Source organism: Carlito syrichta, unplaced genomic scaffold (genome assembly GCF_000164805.1).
Source record: "Carlito syrichta isolate Samal-C Ts95f unplaced genomic scaffold, Tarsius_syrichta-2.0.1 Scaffold143178, whole genome shotgun sequence".
NCBI lineage: Eukaryota > Metazoa > Chordata > Mammalia > Primates > Tarsiidae > Carlito > Carlito syrichta.
In genome coordinates this window covers 11217-16895 of record NW_007087274.1, presented here as the reverse complement: position 1 = coordinate 16895, position 5679 = coordinate 11217, and the positions used below count along the sequence as shown (strand labels likewise).

The 5679-nt window shown below is 40.4% G+C and overlaps 1 protein-coding gene across 1 annotated transcript in view; it reads right to left on the bottom strand.

Annotated features, from left to right (window-relative positions):
* Window positions 1-5679, bottom strand: part of ZMYM1 (zinc finger MYM-type containing 1) — a 26207-nt gene that overhangs the window by 12268 nt on the left and 8260 nt on the right.

The window sequence follows — 5679 nt, the reverse complement described above, 5'->3', positions numbered from 1 at the left end:
TCCTGTAATCTTGCGCTTTGGGAGGCTGAGGTGAGTGGATTGCCTGAGCCCGCGGGTTCGAGACCTGCCTGAGCAACTTGGCAAGACCTCATCTCTACAATAAATCAAAAATCAGCCGGGCATGGTAGCGTGTGCCTGTAGTTCTGGCTACTTGGGAGCCCAGCAGGTCGAGGCTGCAGTGGCCGGGAGCGGCCACTGCACTCCAGTCTGGGCAATAGAGCGAGACTCCAACTCAAAAAAAAAAAAAAAAAAATTATTTGAATGGATGGTGGAAAGCCAATAGTGGGACCCTGCAATTTCACTCCTTGGTATACATCCAAAAGAACTGAAAGCAGGTACTCAAACAAGTACACGTATGTTTAAAAGATAGAAACGCCCAAATAACAAAGGGTGCTATATACATACAGTGAAATATTCAGCTGTAAAAGAAGAATGAAGTACTGTTATGTGAATTTTACCTCAAATTGAGGAAATAAAAAAAAGCAATGGTGGGTAAACTGCCACACAGTCATTGTAAAAAAAAAAATCAGTTTCACTTTAAGGATACCCTTAGTGAAACAGCAAAACATTTTAAATGATTTAACTTCATTCTTAAGTATATTTTTTTAATATTCTGTGTGACAAAATGGGACACAGGCATAAAGTAGTACTTCTGTACAGAAAGGGATGGCTGTCTTAAGAGAAAGCTCACATAGAAAAGTTAGTAGTTAAAACCTGAATTAGCCACTTTTTTCTTCAAAGTACAGACTATAAGACAAACTGTTAACCAGAAGTGGGTATCTGGCAGGTAGTTCCTTTCTTTTTTTTCCTTAATTTTTTTATTTCAAAGATGTGGGGTACAATTCAGGGTTAGGTATACAAATGGATAGTTTCTTGAAAATGAATAAAGTGAGACTGTCACTTCAAGGAAAACAACTGATAATATTTATCACCAATGACAAAATCCAAGTTTTTGAGAGCAAATTATAATTTGGGAAAACTTGTATCTACCACCTCCAGCTTGATCACTTCCAAAAACTTTCTGATGAGATTGGTGACGATTTTTAAAATACTGTACTATAAAATACATTAACATTTGAAGATCTGCAGAACTCAGTGAACCAAAGCTTTGCAAATGATAGCATAATGTTATAAAAATCATTCATGGGTAAAAGATGTATTCAAAGTACAAGATGAATTTTAACTTGACAGAGTACAAGTTCATGGATATGGTTCCAGATTCCACATTGCACCAAGCCTTTAAAAATCAACCACTTAGCTGGGCTCGGTGGTTCAGCCTGTAATCCCGCGCTTTGGGAGGCCGAGGTGAGTGGATTGCCTGAGCCTGCGGGTTCGAGACCTGCCTGGCCAATTTGGCGAGACCTCATTTCTTCAATAAATCAAAAAAATTAGCCAGGTGTGGTAGCGCATGCCTGTAGTTCCAGCTACTCGGAAGGCTGAGGCGGAAGGATCGCCGGAGCCCAGCAGGTCGAGGCTGCGGTGGCTGGGAGCGGCCACTGCACTCCAGTCTAGCCGACTGAATGAGACTCCAACTCAAAAACAAAAACAAACAAACATTTCTCCCTTTTCCAAATCATATTTGTGAGGCTAGATTTTCTTCTCAGACTCCAACAAAAACAGCATTTTGTAATCAAGTGAATGCAGAAGCAGATATGAAGATGTAGCCAAACATTAAAATGGTTTGCAAAACTAATAAAACTCTTCTCACTAAATTTTTAAAAATATGCCCATTTTTCATTAAAATGTTACTTGATTTCTAATAAAATAAATATTGATATAACCTACATACCTGAAACTCTTTGGATCTTCAATAACTTTTAAGAGTGCAAAGCGTTCCTGAGCCCAGAAAGGTAACTAACTACCAAAATACCAAGCTACTTAGAACCCACAGAATATCAATCTTCAAAGAGAATTGCTTTTTATTTGAGTTGGAGCCTCACTGTCACCCAGGCTGGAGTGCAGTGGCACGCTCACAGCTATTGCAGCCTTGACCTGCTGGGCTCAGGTGATCCTTCCACCTCAGCCTTCCAAGTAGCTGGAACTACAGGCACAAGCCACCACACACAGCTTATTTTTAAAAATTTATTGTAGAGATGAGGTCTCATCAAGTTGCCTAGGCTGGTCTTGAACACATGGGCTCAGGTGATCCTCTCACATCCTCCTCCCAAAGTGTTGGGATTACAGGTGTGAGCCACTGTGCCCCATGAGAATAGTTTTTTTTAAAGATGAGCTACCCCTGAAATTAACACTACTTTAACACTAACTTTTTCAAATTTTTAGTATATAATGGACTTCCCATCTTTTTAAACAGCACCAAAAACACCAGATTCATTTCATTATTACATCAGTCATTTTAGTGGTTTAAAGTATAACTTTAACTGTAGTGCTATACTTATACTTCATTTGACAAAAATTATTTTAGGATTCACTGTATACTAAGGAGTATTAGGACTTGAGGATATGAAAATGGATATAATATGACCCTTAATGTCAAGAGGCTCATAGGCTAACCAGGACAATATCAGTTTTTAAAAACATTAAACTTTCATAATTAATGCTTTGGGAGTTATAAACACAACACCATAAAAACATAGACTGCAGGGCACAGTGGCTCAAGCCTGTAATCCCAGCATTTGGAAGGTCAAGGTGAGAAGACAGCCCGGGCAACTTGGCAAGACCTTGTCTCTACAATAAATAAAAAGTAGCCAGGTATGGCAGTGTGTGCCTGTAGTTCCAGCTACTTGGAAGGCTAAGGCGGAAGGATCACCTGAGCCCAGCAGGTGGAGGATACAGTGGCCATGAGTGTACCACTGTAATCCAGCCAAGGCGACCAGAGTGAGACTCCAACTCAACAAACAAACAAAAACAACAAACTGCCAGGCATGGTGACTCAAGCCTGTACTCCCAGCACTATGAGAGGCCCAGGCAAGAGGACTGCCTGAGTCCAGGGGTTCGAGACCAGCCTGGGCAACTTGGCAAAACCTTGTCTCTACAATAAATCAAAAGATTAACCGGACATGGTGGTACATGCCTGTAGTTCCAGCTACTTGGAAGGCTAAGGTGGAAGGACTGCCTGAGTCCAGCAAGTCAAGGCTATGGTGGCTCTAATGTGTCACTGCACTCTACCCTGGGTGAGACAGTGAGACTCCAACTAAAAAAATAAATAAAATAAAAACACAGACCGTGGAATAGTTAATTGGGGAAAGTAGTAAGAGAAGAATGAAGAATGATGTGAGTAGACAAGAGGTAAAGATACTTGAATCACACTTTTAGGACAGAATGAAAGACGCTATTCAGGTGGGGAGGCAGAAAATACTGTATCAGTAGAGGTAGGGATGTCTGAAAATGCGTACTAGTTTTTAGTGCTATCAAGATAGACTGCTGACTTCTAATCTACTAAAGCCCTATAAACAAAAAATTTTAAAAATGAAACTTGTCAGAGTATCTAAAATTAGCTTAAACTCTGAGAATAGGCCTGACCATCTTTCCTATAAGTAAGTCAAACACTAGTGCACAGGCCTATTCTGGACTTTTGATTGTTTTCAAAATCTCTGGTTGGAGCCGGGCTCAGTGGCTCAGCCTGTAATCCTGCGCCTTTGGGAGGCTGAGGTGAGTGGATTGCCTGAGCCCGCGGGTTCGAGACCCACCTGGGAAGGCGAGACCTCATCTCTACAATAAATCAAAAAATTAGCCGGGCTTTAGCGCGCGCCTGTAATTCCGGCTACTTGGAAAGTTGAGGCGGAAGGATCGCCAGAGTCCAGCAGGTCGAGGCCGCAGTGGCCGGGAGTGGCCACTGCACTCCAGTCTGGGCGACAGAGTGAGATTCCAACTCAAAAAAAACCCAAAAACATCTCTGGTTGGTTCCAACTGAGACAATAAAAGTGCAGAAATGACACTTACTTAAATATACCATTCTCAAAAACAAGTTACATCTTTCTAATAAGATTTAAAATCTCATTTTCAAAGCTATCATTCATTTGGTTCATGAAACAGAATAAAAACTGCATTATTTCAAAACAGATGTTAAATCATTTCTATAACAGAAAATTTTTAAATAACTAAAAATTAGCTAAAACTTTGAGAACTATATATTAATATATTAATACAAGAGGCTAATTAATGTGGAACTTTTAAAAAGTTTTGAAAAAAACAAGTAACAAGATGGGCACAGTGGCTCACGCCTATAATCCCAGCACTTTGCTAAGTCGAGGTGAAAGGATTGCCTGAGCCCACAGGTTCAAGACCAGCCTGAGCAACTTGGCAAGATCTCATCTCTACAATAAATCAAAAAATTAGCTGGGCATGGTGGCACATGCCTGTAGTTCCAGCTATTAGGAAGGCTGTGGCAGAAGGATCACCTGAGCCCAGCAAGTCGAGGCTATGATGGCTGTGAGCGTGCCACTGCACTCCAGCCTGGGTTACAGAGTGAGACTCCAACTCAAAAAACAAACAAACAAAAACCCCCATAAGTAATTCTGAATAATGGATGGCCTCTTCCAGCCTAAACATTACTACCATCTTTCCACCAACCTACAAAATAGTATCTTTTCTTTAAAAATTTTTTTTCTAGGTGAAGTAAAACTTGTCTCACATTGGATTTCTATGTTTAAGAGAACTTACACACTAAATTCTTCTTGCTTCAGCCTTTTTTAATGTGTCTGGGACATCTGCTGAAGATATGTAGTGAGTAAATTACAAACATAGCAACATGATACCTTAACTTCTCAAGGCCTCAGTTTTCTCAAAACCAAAAGAAAAGGCATGGATGATCTTTAAGGTCCCTTCAGGTTTTATGATTCTGCAGGAAGAGAAAGCAGGCTGAAGAGTTTCATGTTGCCCATAGCAAAAAAGGAAAAAGACAAAGACATAGCATAGTACTGAAGGGTTGCAAAACAAAACAGAAAGGTCCACAGAGTTACAGACTAAGACTTGAAGCAACAGATACCACTTGAAACAGCAGAGGAGGAGCTGAAGACACTCATAAAAAGGATTTGTGAGTTTGTTAGAATAATAATAGTGATAGTTAACATTATTGAGTTCTTAGGACATGCCAATATTATTCTGACAACTTAAATATATTATTTAATGCTCATAATTCTTTTGTACATTTAACAAAAATAACAGGAATACTAAGAAACAAAAAAGTTCTCAATGTTTCTCAAACTTCAGCAGCATGTATATGAATCACATGGGATAAATGGAGTTCTGATTCCATGGGTCTGAGACCTGAGAATCTGCATTTCTAACAGGCTCTCAGGTGATGCTGACACAGCTACTCAAGGATCAAACTTTGAGAAGTAAAATATAATAAATGGAAGAAACAAAATTCGAAATATGCCAATCTGATTCCAAACAAGACATTATTTGAAAATAATTTATTATATGGAAAAGTAATTTGGTGGCCTATGAGTGTTCTCGTTCTGAAACAAGGACATTTAAAAATTAGCATTAGCGCCAAGCTCGGTGGCTCAGCCTGTAATCCCGCGCCTTTGGGAGGCTGAAGTGAGTGGATTGCCTGAGCCCGCGGGTTGGAGACCCACCTGGGCAACGAGACCTCATCTCTACAATAAATCAAAAAAATCAGCTGGGCATGGTAGCGCATGCCTGTAATTCCGGCTACTCAGAAGGCTGAGGCGGAAGGATCGCTGGAGCCCAGCAGCGAGGCTGTGGTGGCCGGGA